General features: G+C 37.0%; 1 long non-coding RNA gene and 1 other non-coding gene across 2 annotated transcripts; one reads left to right on the top strand and one right to left on the bottom strand.

Annotated features, from left to right (window-relative positions):
• Positions 1-10047: 10047 nt before the first annotated feature.
• Trnam-cau lies at positions 10048-10119 on the bottom strand. Its single transcript has one exon. It is a non-coding gene; the product is annotated as a tRNA-Met (tRNA).
• A 3023-nt stretch (positions 10120-13142) lies between these two features.
• On the top strand, positions 13143-14601 carry LOC123691264. Its single transcript, XR_006751373.1, has 2 exons — positions 13143-13378; positions 14455-14601. It is a non-coding gene; the product is annotated as an uncharacterized LOC123691264 (long non-coding RNA).
• Positions 14602-14998: the final 397 nt, after the last annotated feature.

Genomic DNA, 14998 nt, shown 5'->3' with positions numbered 1-14998 from the left:
AAAAATTGAGGTATAATTAATATGGATACTGCCTCATTACAAGGCTTTGAGCAGTAGGTAGGTATCTTCTTTCGTATAGATAGCAAAATAAAACAGCTGATTTATGAACCGGAAATGGGGCAAAAGATGATGCAGAGTGTAGACAGAAAGATCATTAAAATGTTTTAGTCTTCCATCAGTAACGCTGCAATTTATTTATTTAGCAATATACAGTATGTTACATTTCGCGTATCACCAATCTATTAACAATAACATGGACACGCTTCAATCGCGAGCGCACCGCCTGACACCATTGTCGCTGACAATTGACAAACCGCTGACAAATGACAGGTGACAAATGGCCGCGTCAGTTGCCGCTAATGACGTTATTGTCGTGTGTTCGTAGAATCTTTTAATTATGGCCGCGGTTTCTTCGTAGCGATCTTGGTTTGGCTGTCTGGCGCGTAGGTACACCTTACGCGGAAAGTACAATTAGATATATAAAGATAATCTTTCCAATAATTTTCTGTTTCGTTATAACTTATAACAGTATCGAGTTAAGATTTTTTTAGTTCTGTAATTGCTAATTAATTGTTGGCTTATGTTTAATCTAATTTCTTCAAAATTACTGTATCATTCTTAAATGTAGTCAAGTCTACAAAATGAGAACTCATAATGCGTCTTATTATCAAGTCAATTATAGAAATAAAAAAAAATATATATATATATAGGTATAGGTAATTTAAAAGGAATAGAAGAGACTTTCTTTAAACAAATTTGCATACTTGGCGACACAACTTCAAATACCATTCCTAAATTTAGTATCAAGGGGTGAAGGGGCAAAGCATCAAAATAAATCGTATAGTATCAAAAAATATTTTTATTATCAAAAAATATATTCCATCCTGAGTACTTTGGAAGTTAATGAATTTTGAAATACTTACATCATACAAAAAAACTTTTCCCAACTAAAACAAGCGCTTGCCCCTTGCCCCACTGGGGACACTGAAATAAAAGCGAACACGGGTGCATCGCATCAGAAGTCAACCGTGTCTATTGTGTACATGTGTCCGTCAGCCCGCTGTCTGTCCGTCACTTGTGTGCGATCGGGTTGCTTTCGTTTCGATACTTTTGATGACCCAATGAATTTTTAGTTTTGTAGGTATGACGTGTGAATACGATACTGATTTTTGTTAAAACTTAAAAGTGTGTGTCAAATAAGAAAAATGAAATTTGAATTATTCCTTCCTCTAAAGTTTGTAGGTAGTATTGTATTTTAGTATTGCACGCCTCATAAGCGAAGCGTTGAGGTGGGTACTACTGTCACTTCGCGCAAAACATCTGATTTTTCAAACTTAAAATGTCTTTATGTATCATACATTGCACTTGTAAGATAATACATACACACACATATTAAGAAAAAACACTATTTTTAACATTCATGATATTTTTGATGTCATTTTTGTTATTTAAACTAGTTAAAAAACAGTTTAAAAAAGTTCTGTCTTGGACGTCCGTGTGTCTGTATGTGCGGAAGATTTTCTTGTTAACACGATAGCGACCGAAATACTTTACTAATCGAGTCTTTTTTTTTCTCTTACGCTTGAGTATGCTCAGGAATAGAACCCTTTCATTTTTCAGGGTCTGATTCGATGTGGTTTAATTGTTATTAAATAAACAAAAAAAATATATCGACTGTTCTCCATAATTTTAGTATATCTAATATCTATATATTATATTCTTTATTTTATTTTATTTTTTTTATATTTATAGTGTACTCAAAATTCACCATTATAAACTCGATTCTTTATACTATAAGCCAAGGTTTAAAAAAATAAGTTGGTAGTCAGTCCCTTAAACCTGCGCAGTTTCACATCTAGGTGGGGCCACAAGAAAAATAGCTCAATTATTACGGTACCGCTTTCTTTACGTTTCCAACTGTTTTATTTTATTTCTTTTTTATATTTATAGTGTACTCTTTATAAATAATCAATTTTATTGTAAAGGATGAGATTATGAGGCGTGCACTTTTGGATTTTCCAAACTATTTTTAGTTTTTACTCGCTACAGTAGGTACTACTGATAGATAGCCGAAACATAATTATAGGAAATACTGTGAGTCCACAAGTTAACATTACTAAATCATAATTAAAAATATATTTTTTGAAGATATCAATAACTACTAGAGTTTCGTTCTTAGTTCCACTAAGCTTTCTGATCCTTCTTATTTTAATGCCCAAATGCAATAACTAATCTACAATATACATTTGTCAATATTATTTTTATTCTCCAACTGTTAGTGAAATGGTTACAATTTAACTGTATTCACTTAGTAAAGTTCATCTACAGCAACTCATCTCAAAACGGAGAAGCCACGTCATTTTTTGTATTATAAAGCATATTATAAAAAAAATTACAACATCATCCCAACAAAAATTATCGAAATGCATCACCCCTCGTCGTCGTCAAAGGCTGTCGTCCTAATAACGACGTCGCCATCGATCGACCCCGCCCTGTCACCTCCGAGCCACAGACAACGCACTGCCCACTGCATTCTACTTGAGACCATCATATTTTGTGTCTGCTTTCATAATATTAACTCATTTATTCAATTACACTTCTTCTAGAGGCACTTGAATACTCTTAGTGCGCACAGTTTTTCCATTATTACCACCGATTCAGAAAGCAGTATCTACAGAGAAGAAGCTGCAGACGTTGTAGTTGCTTTTTTAGAATCATGTCAATTTTAAATTATTTATTTACAACTGAGTAGGGTGAGGATGCGAGTAATTCGAATTCCCTACATGACTGTTTCTTAGTGTTTTCTAAGCTTTCAAATGAAATGATTAGAATCAGAAGATTAAGCTTTATCTGAGTAGCTAAAATGTGCTAGGAAATATATTAATGCACAAAAAACTTGATATTTATATTTTGAATTAGAGCTATCGGAAATTCGGAATGGACCACTTGGTACTTAGTGAATTGTATGCTATGTATATTAGTATTGTATTATAATATTATTATCTGTGCTATGTATGTCTTGCATTTAGAGGTTTCATTATTTCGCGGTGTGTGGTACAGCCTCCGGCGTATCCATGTATAGACGGTTTTATTCTTTGTTATGATATCTACATTTTAGCTATATTGTATAGCTTGTTCTAGACGCTCAAGGTATTGCAAAGAGAAATTCACGTATTATAACTGTTTATCTAACAAAAACGTAAAACTTAGGTACCTAACAAAAAATAAATATTTGTTTGTGAAGAAGTTGTTATAAACCAAATTGTTATAAAATGGTATCTAATGATGATCTGGGTCAAATGTCAATGTCGTTTTCATGGAATGTCTTTAATAATCCATAAAATAGGTAAATAATTTTAATAGAAGTGATCTAGAGATTTAAAAACTATTTTTAAATCGTGTGATCTTATCAAATTCCCATAAACATAGATAGTGAGCTTGTTTCCGGTCTCAAGTCCCATCTTTTAACACACATCAATATAGCTTTAGACCTTTAGTACGAAAGTATCTTTAATTCATACAACTACAGGTAAAATAATATACAGAAGATCGTCTTACGTCTATACCTATAAGATATTAGTTTTCGTATCGATAGTCCTGTAAGAACTTTTCTAGTAGAACTTTCGTGTTCCCTTCATATTATGATTATACATTAAATATATTTAGAAGTATGTATACTGCGTTATTATGCAGATTTTTCAAATGTAGGTACGTATACCTAGTACATATACGTTTTATCGTTACCCGAGCAGTCGAACGCAGGTGAAAGTCGTTAGAAGGAGCAAGTCGAATTCTTAGTAAGAAAGAAATTCGATCATCAAACTGCAATTTCAACTTCTTTTAATTATGAAACATATCAATTTGTCATACAACAGGTTATAGGAATCTGTAAAGCATTTCATTCAAGAAGATCGTCTGATTCCACATCTTTTACAGGTAGGTAATTGAAAATCTGTTTTCATAGGTGCGAAATATTAAATACCTATCTTATAACGGTACAGCCATAATGCTTTGGTGGAAGGATTATGAGTATATTATTATCTATGCAGAAAACTGATTCATTCAGACTTGTAAAAAGTATACAAAATACATTAAAATGACTTGAATTTTGAATTGATTGGAGAGAAGTAAGACAAGTCCAATTAAGGCATCGCCATCACAAAATATATACAACATTATAAGCGAGCGGGCCCACTCCCCGCTGACGCGCACATAAACACAGAAACATTTCAAAAAGGTCCATTTCAACTGCGATGGATTTATACCTATTATTTATTGGGATAGCCAGCCTCTAACGATGACGAATACAAGATACGTAAACCCTTTTGAATGGTGATATATTCCCGTGCGTCCGCGGTATAAAGAACGCGGCAGGGTGCGCGTGCGGCGGCGCGCCATTGGTCGCCGCAGCGACTGCTCTCGCGCGCCGTGACGCGGAGTAATGATGGCTGTACACATAAACCAATGACGGATAGGCACCTTTTTCAATGCATTGTGTGTGTAATATACTTGTAACAGATACGGATCTCGTGCATTAACCGAGGGCCCCGGTTGATTGGTAATACGGAATACTTAATCTTCGCGGCCGGCGACTAATTTATTGGTATCAATTTTTAAGATAAGTTAGCTCGACGTTTTGCGGGAACCTTGATTTATGCGTTACTTATATTTTGTTTTACAATATTGTACGTTCTAAAACATCTTTCGTGAAGGTATTTTATGGGTTTATTTATCCGATTGTTGTGCTGTAAATCATTTGTCGGCGAGTCAGGTTTCAGATATTTTAGCTAGCTGCTAGATACATGACATTATTACTAGCTGTTTTAGGAGTTTGGGTTGCCTACTATCGAACAATATTGTGACACAAGTTATGACTCTATAATCGAACAGGAGAGGAAAGAATTAATTTATATTAGTTAAAGGCATTGCAGAATCTGAAAAAATTATGTTTTACCAGTTTTACGATAGGTACATCAAAATTGGTATGAGATAATTTTTTCAGTTTGCATTTTCTATTAAGTACCTACCAAAAGAGACAAGTGCATGTTTTAGATATTCTGTAGAACAAGCAACACAACTACCAGATACTTAATATATTGATAGCTAGTTTAGACGTAATGAAGAATGCTAGTTCGGCATTCAGTGCTAATGAATCAGCGGATCCCGGGGGAGACATACGTTACTGGGACCTTGACTTATATCCTGTTTGTTAAGAACTGCTTCCTATACTAGTGGTGATTTTTTAATGCCCAGTGTTACTCTCTTAATATGTGAGGGGTCCGGAGGCCCAAAAACAACAACCCCCAAATATGAACGCGGCATTATTAGGCAGAATACCCCAGGAGGGTACCGGCACCTGCGGTGCAGGAGAATCCCTCCCGCAGCGCCTGCGCTGCGGCAGCCCGTCGTATTCTGGGGCGGGCATAATTCCGCTCGGTCATGTGCCAAGGGGTTCGCAGAGCAAGCAAAAAAAATCACCCCCCTCCACTCTCACGGTGGACTTTTGTAACATACGGGGGCTGCACACTAACTTAAACGCCGTCCACTACCATCTTGAGACGGCTAAGCCGGCCTTGCTCTTCCTGACTGAGACTCAGATATCAACTCCGGCCGACGTATCTTATCTCACATACCCTGGTTTTAAGCTGGAGCATACTTTTGCACCGCGTGCCGGGGTATGCGCATACGTTAGGGAGGATATCTGTTGTCGACGTCTTGGCACCCTTGAAGGTGAGGATCTGTCTATTATCTGGCTGCATATTGACTGCGGCGACCACCCTCGCGTCTATGCTTGCCTGTACAGATCCCACAGCGGGAATACTGGTACCGACCGATTATTTGAGCACATCCAAGAGATGATCGACACCTTGCTTGTACAGTTCCCTTCTGCAGAGCTCGTGGTTTTAGGCGATTTCAATGCCCACCACGTTGAATGGCTCGGGTCGCGTACAACTGACCACGCGGGACGAACTGTACACGATTTTGCTCTAGCCTATGGCCTAACACAGCTGGTCTCATCGCCTACGCGAATACCGGATGTGGAGGGCCATACTCCCTCTCTTTTGGATCTTCTGCTGACCACACATCCCGAGAACTATCAGGTCTCCGTCGTGGCCCCACTGGGGTCATCAGACCATTGCCTGATACGGAGTATGGTGCCACTTATGGGCTCGAAACAGCAGACACCTGCAGCTCGACGCCGTGTGTGGCACTACAAGTCGGCAGACTGGGACGGAATGCGTGGTTTTTTCGCTTCCTACCCATGGGGGCCTGTTTGCTTCTCCTCGGAGGATCCCAACGCTTGTGCTGAGTCTATCACTGACGTGGTACTGCAGGGTATGGAACTATTTGTGCCATACTCTGTTGTGCCCGTTGGTGGTAGATCTAAGCCTTGGTTTGGACGTTCCTGTAACATGGCGTCTCGTCAGAAACAGGAACTTTTTCAAGCCTGGGTTGCAGCAACGGCGTGTCGCGATCCAAGCGTTGGTCTCATCAGGAAGAAGTACAACTCTGCCTCCAGATCCTACAAGAGAGAAATCGCTAGGGCTAAATCCAGTTATATTGGTGCACTTGGCGATAGACTAGCGCGACTTCCTTCGGGAACACGGGCGTTTTGGTCCCTCGCCAAGGCCATCCAAGGTAACTTCTGTCGTTCATCCTTTCCTCCTTTGCACAAGGACGAAGACTCTCTGGCCCATTCCGCTAAAGAGAAAGCCGAACTCCTGGGCGCTCTCTTTGCTAGGAACTTCCGTAGTGGTCGCTCGACTGGTGATCTTTTGGTGTACCTCACCCACAGATGGGCGGAGGCGGTTGAGAGTAAAGGGGAGGCATTGGCTGTAAGTTTGGATGTAGCGAAAGCCTTCGATCGGGTCTGGCACAAGGCACTTCTAGCGAAATTACCATCTTTCGGACTTCCTGCGAGGTTATGCGATTGGGTTGCCAGCTTCCTGGAAGAGAGGAGCATTAAGGTCGTTATCGACGGTTCCTGCTCTAAGCCTCTTTATGTGAATGCTGGTGTCCCACAAGGCTGCGTGCTATCTCCTACACTGTTTCTTCTGCATATCAATGATTTGTTGCAAATCAGTAACATCCATTGCTATGCAGACGACAGTACGGGGGATGCTCTTTATCCCGGCCGTGCGAACACCTCAAAGGAAAGCCTCAATGAGAGCCGAAACAAACTTGTGTCTGAAGTCGAGTCTTCCCTTCAAGAAGTCTCGGATTGGGGCGAACTTAATCTTGTTGAGTTCAATCCCCAAAAGACACAGGTTTGCGCGTTCACCGCTAAAAAGACCCCATTTGTCGTAGAACCTCGGTTTAAGAGTACTCCCCTTAGTATATCGCCGAAAATCGGAATCCTCGGAGTTGAAATCTCGAGTGACGTTCAATTCCGCAGTCATTTGGAAGCGAAGGCTAAATTAGCCTCGAAAAAGCTTGGTGTGCTCAGCAGATCGAGACAGTACTTCAAGCCGGCCCACCGACTTCAGCTGTACAAGGCTCAGGTGCGACCGCATATGGAGTACTGTTCTCATCTCTGGGCCGGAGCCCCACAGTATCAACTCCTTCCTCTTGACCGCATCCAACGTCGAGCAGCTCGAATTGTCGATGACCGTAGGCTTTCCGATAGGCTCGATCCTCTGTCAGTGCGAAGAGACGTTGCGTCTCTCTGTATACTGTACAGAATCTACTATGGGGAGTGCTCTGAGGAATTGTTCCACCTACTACCAGCCGCACAGTTCCACCACCGGACCACACGCCGTAAAAACCAGTTCCATCCGCACCATCTGGATGGTTGGCGCTCCACGACTGTCCGCTTCACCCGCAACTTCCTTCCGCGTACGGTGAAACTGTGGAACGATTTGCCACCTGCGGTGTTCCCGAACAACTACGACATTGGGGCCTTCAAGAAAAGAGCTTATTTGTCCATAAAAGGCCGGCAAAGCACCTGCAACACTTCTAGTGTTGCAAGTGTTTTTGGGCGGTGGTGACCACTTACCATCAGGTGGCCCACCTGCCCCTTTGCTTGCTCTGACATAAAAAAAAAAAAAAAAAAAATGTGATGAAATACAAGGTAAAGGAAAATTTGCTTTTCTAGGCCAACTTTGAATTCTTTACCCTATTTTTTATTCATTATTGTAGCAATTAATGAGTTTGAAATATATCTTATCATCCCGAATATACTACTGTTATTGTTCTTCTGTTCCATTGTTAATGAATCAAACATTCCTTGAGAAAATTAAAATTTCATGGTAGGTAAGTAGGTAGTGGCAGTGTTAAAAGACCTTAACCTTTGAGAATCATCGAGTTACGAGTATTAAATAGTAAAAATAAATTAATGAACTCAAAATAATATTCCTAACTGCTCATCAAATTCGAGAAAATTCCTCTATATCCATACTAATATTATAAATGCGAAAGTAACTCTGTCTGTCTGTCTGTTACTCAATCACGCCTAAACTACTGAACCAATTTTCATGAAATTTGGTATGGAGATATTTTGATACCCGAGAATGGACATAGGCTACTTTTTTTTCCCGGGAAAATGACGCAATCCCGGAAATCCCACGGGAACGGGAACTATGCGGGTTTTTCTTTGACTGCGCGGGCGAAGCCGCGGGCGGAAACCTAGTGTAAACATAATTCAAGTGCTATAACACGGTCTAGCTAGTTATTATCTACTCATCCAGTTACCAATTCCGTGCTCCCATTCGATAAAATACAATCCACGTCTAATATACAGTACTGCAAGTTATTAATAATTATATACCTAGGTAAGGAGGAACAGCGAGGCTGGGAGGGAATCAATTATAGTTCTCATTAGATTTAGGCGTGGCCACCGATTTATGTTCAATGCACCTTTTGCATACCTGACGTGCGGTGCGTCCAATGTATTGGTCATTTATTTATAATTTTTATGTTGAACTAGAATTTTAATTATAGCAGTATATTTGCAATGTGAACTAGGTAGTAAACTGTTTGAATTAGATCAATTATTTAGATGCAACGTAAAAATATGTTATTTGAAAGATGCAGGTTATTTCATTCGAAACGAAAGGTGGAAGGTAAACCGACTTACCTAGGTGCATATTTTCATATCTTCTAGGTATGTTGTATTTCCTTGATTTTTTTTGAAAATTCATTTTCAAATACCCAGTTACTTTAAAATTTAAAGCGTCGCTCAACTCTAACAAAAATAAAGGATCTATTTTTCCAACCTCAAGGCTAGGCTATGCTGGGTGGTTGGTTCATTAACCACAGGGTACAGTGAAAGGTACTGAAGAACCGCCGTCAGCTATCAAGTGGTAGGTATTTGGTATCATGTTGGTGATACCACACGTTTGTGCGAATTATTACATATATGTTTTCTAAGTAAGTAGTATATACTTTTATATTATCTGTGATAGTATGAAATATAGTTGGGGTGTTTAGTATAAGTATGCAGGGTCAGTCTCATAATTAACTCGTTTGCGAGGATGTTAGTTTCCTAAAACGTTATTTGTAAGATTTATTTATTCATATTAAATACATTGTAGGTACCTATTTCACATATCTACTAACACACTTTTCTTTATTTCACCCTTTCAATCCTAAAAAAATAATAATTGACTAACTACGTCATTAAATTAAAAAAATTAATTAATTAATTTAATACGAAATGTATTCATCTTATCAGAACGTATTTAAAATACTTCCTCCCAAGATGGGACTGGTCGCGCATTCCCCAACTTCGGGGTAACCACGTGTCCGATAAATCAACAGTGGCACAATAACTGCAAGATTTCAATTAAACATAAATCTCGCGTGACGGCCCGCTAATGGAGTTGAAACTCGCCCCGCAATTACATAGATGCTTATAGCCAGACATATTTACTGTTCATTCACTTCAATTGTAAAACTATCACCCCACAGAGTGTAGAAAAACGTTTGACTCAAATTGTATGGACTTAAAAAAAATTAGAACAATTTGTTTTGCAAAAACAAGTGTATCAAATAAAAAATATGTTAATAATGATGACTGTATCATAATAAAAATAATAAAAAAAATTATAGCAGAGCGTGGTTTCGATCCACGGACCTCTGGGTTATGGGCCCAGCACGCTTCCACTGCGCCACTCTGCTCTTTGAAATAGCGATGAAATTAAGTATTATGTTGCGCTTACTACGTTATTACTGAAGTTTGTAAATTTTTAAACCAAACAAAACTAATTTTGTACATTTAAATAAATGAATATAATTATATTTTTTTGTTTTTATGGCATTCAAATGCTTAATAAATATAAATTTATAAATATAATTATAATTTTATAGTTAATTAAAATTAAATAAGTATAATTAATTGGTAGCTAATTAGCTATGAATATAAAAAAATGCAATATTCAACGTAAGATTGACAAATATTTTAGATTTCTCCTCTTCTTCGATAATGATTGAGTCGTAAAATTTTTACGATACAGTTTAATATTTTCATGAATAATTCAAGGAAATGAAGATTTAAGAAGCCCACAGGCCAAGCTATTTAAAAGCGATAAAAACTGATTTTATCAGTATCATTGAGATAGGAAGATAATAATTAAGATAACAGGAAAATAATGTAAATAAATAAAGAATCGCTACCGTAAATTGTTTCAAGGTAAATATGGCCGTATAGCTAGGTAACTCTATTGCATTGCATGTCAAGCGCCTGATATAAAAAAATAAAAAAATTAAAACTCGTCTTTATTGTTCCGACCGAGGCAGTGACGTGCTTATTAAGAGGGAAAATTGAAAATTGACTCGGCGAGATGATTGGCAAGGGAATATTAGCTGGATGCAATTTTACCGGCTTCTTTGTTTGCGTTTTTAAAGGAAATTCTCGTGTGACGTTAATCCATCATTTTGGCGCGCGACATTGCATTACGCGGGAAAACATGGCGGTCGATTTATGTCAATTGTTTTTTTAAAGGATGAGTATAAATTATTATATTTTATATAATAATATTGGATAAGTAATAAGTATATTTTGAAAATTGTTAAAGAATCTGTTCACTAAATTCTTGTATTTTAGTTCCTAAACTAGATGGCGTTCATGTTATTACTGCTAATTTGATTTATGTGATCATAATATACTTTAGTAAATATTTAATCATTTTATTTTTGATATATTTTTTTATATATATTTTACGATATATTTTTTTTTTCACTGAACGAGATTCATAAAATAAACAATGCAAAAATTAATTATGTATAAATTCCACAAATGTCACCTCTCAACTACTAGGTATTAAATAAATACATCTAATTATGTACCTTTGTTTATTTAAATTCTGAAATTAAAATTTAAAATGAACAATATCCTGGCATAAAATATAAAACATTTTATTTTTAAAATTTAATTTGTCGTGTTATAAATTTTCCATAGCTGATTTGAAGCAGCCTGTATAGACATGAATGTGTTAATAAACCCTTGTGACGTGTAGTACTCAATACTCGTACATTATTTTAATAAATCAACAACAAAGGGTTCTTCAGATGTGATGAGAAAATAAAAATGAGCACATTTGAAAGCGACGCGCGCGCCCCTGGCGGCGATTGCGCGTCACAGCTGCGTTATTACACCTTCATTATTTGCGTTATTTCCAATATGCCCGCCGTCTCATTATTCCACACGACATTACTAATCCCGCGGGACATCCTAATGGATGTGATCGTGTGTCTATGCGTAACTTATTGAAATGACGTATCGCGTACCTGAGGGCCCGAAAAAATACATAAATCATGACGGCTCAACTATAAATAAATCGAAATCCAATAATTATGAGCCGGCCGGCCACAAATCAAGCGCGCATACTAATGCCGTATCCTAAGATCTGATTAAAAACATCAATACTTGTCAATAGAGCCTCCCATGTAATTATGTTCAACAATATGGCGGGTGTATCAAGGCATAATAATTGAAGAATCGATTTAATGAAGAGTATTAATTGTTAGCGCGACCGCGCGCTTTTCAACTTTAGCTGCCATGTTCTCTACAATAAAGAAAGTTTCAATTTCATGTAAAATATGAATGCTGAAATACACAGATGAAACAATTATTAAATTAATTATGTTACTATTTAAAATTGAAGAGCATTACGAACAAAACATAAACAATAAGAAGCTTTTTAATTTAGAACGTTCATGGCATAGACAATTAGCACAGCTAATGCACGATTTAAAAACCGAAACAAGGAATGTATGTAAATTCTGCGTCTCTTGTCAATTGGCAACTTGCGATGCTTTTTCAAAAAACGACCTTACACCATTGGGATAAGGGTTTTTAAGTGGAAAGGATAATGTGGTAGATGTTTGAAACAACGCGTTAGAAACTGCTTACACGAATTAGCGCATAAAGCGAAGGGGCGAAATTAGAAAACTCGGTAGCCCCGCGCCCGCGCCCACTCACCCCGCGATCGTTCCGCACGTCATAATGTGACAATTTACGATAAGGTTGGATTAGCCTGTTTGTCTGTAGTATACAGTATACACTCGGGTAGATTCAGGACTGTATTCAATTTTGAACTTGTTGTGTGACTACATGAGTGGTTTGGATGGAGACTAGACGATTGAGTAAGTAACTTTTTATTTGGTAACAATCGTTACCTTCATTTGGTTGGAAATTGGAATTTATGGATTGAAGAGGGTAGATGGAGCCAAGTTTTCAGGTTAGTATATTCAGAAAGAGTCTTCTTACATTCAAAGATACCTACAGACGGCCACCAGGTAACTTGTTTATTTTATTAAAAATACAATTAAAAGAGAACCCTGCAAGTTCAATTTAACGGCTGTACTGAGATTCAATCGCTCACTAGTAAAATGTTTATGGTCACAGCGTTAATTCCTTGAAGGGCGACCGCAGCCGTGAATAATTGTCGCTAAAAAGAAAGCAAATAGCCAAGATTAGCATAAAACCATCGAAAGCGGCCGGAAACGGCGCCTTCCTTCCTATATTTGTGAAAATTACGCGCTTCCGTCAACCATTTTGTTTAAAACAAACGCAGAAGCTAGCGAGAATTTTCATTTGTAATTTTTGCGAGCTAATTAGTTGAGTGGAGTTACTGTAATGTGATGGGAACTACAGAAGGAAGATACATATTAAATACAAGCATATTAACCCCTTACCGCATACAATGCCATATATGGACGACGAAGTTTATTAATTTTTTATAGGCTTACTATAAACAATATCTAAAAAAACTACCTTACATCTTAAACAGCATTTCATCGAGAATTGGAATGTAATTAATTTATACAGTGTAAATATTATCCATCAGGTATATTACAGATTTAGTCTAGCGCGTGCGACGGTTTGGGTGCGCGGAAAAAACCGTGATTTTCAAATTAAGATTTCAATATCAAAAAGGTGAGTAAAGCCATGAAAAAAAATATTACTTCATTCATTAGTCTTTCTAAAATAAGGTAAAACATTTGGTTAGGTTGTTTTTTTTTGTTTTAATCTAGTTTTTTGTACTTTTCCAAATCTGTCATATTTGGCTTCGTATGCATTCTGTCCAAAATATATTATGTCATATGTGGCTTGGTATGCATTGAAGGATAATTTCACTGATTGTTCCAGTATCGATCCTGCACACTTTTATCTCACTGCTAAGCATGTAAATATCATATCATCATCAATAAATACAGACTCATGCTATATGCCACTGTATGATTTTTGATTAGCCATTTCAGAGCATATGCGAAAGTCAGGGAAAGCTCTTATTACCAAAAGACGTGGTCGTCTCTAAAATACTTAGAAACATCGGCATCTCTGAAGTCTCCTCCGTATTCCTGACTCGCCAATTGCCGCAAAAAAGCTACGAAAAACAGACATCTAGATTTTCATTTTGATTCTGTACGATCTGATGGGATTAGTCATTACCAAATTTGGAAGAAGAACGCCCGTCAGCTATGCCTATATTGCTCCAATTTCGTTCCTTCACGTTATGTCAAAAATATAACGTGTTTTTATGTTATAATGACAAACGTACATAATTGTTTTTAGCAATTTCACGAAGTATTAGTTGGCTGTGATTCTGAGTGTTATTTAGGTATCCACATAAAGTACTAACATTTCGCCCGCGGCCTCGCCCGCGTTTCGAAAGAAAACCCCGCATAGTTCCCGTTCCCGTGGGATTTCCGGGATAAAACCTATCCTATGTGTTAGTCCAAGTTACCCTCTATATTATGTGTGCTAAATTTCAAACATAAAACATAAAATAACAATCAAACACATACACATACATCCACCCTCACAAACTTTCGCATTTATAATATTAGTAGGATAGGATTTATGTAAAGTATATGTAGTATATCAGTTGACTTAGCATTCAGGATACAAGCCTAAGTTATTTTTGGGGCTTAGCAACCGTGTGTGTGAAATTAAACCGGAATATGTTTTTATTTTATTAATTAGTTACTTTTTTCTAATTGCATACGAAGCCATATATGACAGAAAAAATACAACAAACACTGCATACGAGTCCATATATGGCGCCGTTTCAAATTTTCTATAATATAAGTAAATAATTTTTTTTCTCAATTTGATCTCATAATGTAAGGTCTAATAAACACTTTTTTGCAAAAAAATATTTTTTATTTCATCTCCTTCATAATTCATGCAATAAGGGGTTAAAGCTTAGGTGTTTGCTGTAAAATATTTAGGTACTTATATATTTTTATATTTATATACAAAATGAAGATAATAAAGAAGTTGCGAATTTCAGACCAGAAATAATATCTGTGTTGGTTTAGTTTCCGAATCCTTATTTTATTGAATGTAAGCAATTATAAAAGTTTTAGATTATATCAATTATCAAAGTTATAGATTGCAGAAAATTATAATAGAAGCTTCTTGGTAAAGATAATCAATGGCATCACCTATAGTTGTAATTGAATTTCGGATGAGGAATATTTGCATGAAAGAATTCCATTTTGTTCATTCGATAACTTATTGAGGAATTCATGTTCAACCAAATTCATCGAA

This window comes from Colias croceus, chromosome 4, assembly GCF_905220415.1.
Source record: "Colias croceus chromosome 4, ilColCroc2.1".
NCBI classification, from domain to species: domain Eukaryota; kingdom Metazoa; phylum Arthropoda; class Insecta; order Lepidoptera; family Pieridae; genus Colias; species Colias croceus.
Note: the sequence above shows the minus strand (reverse complement) of the source record. Positions and strands in the feature narration are given on the sequence as shown.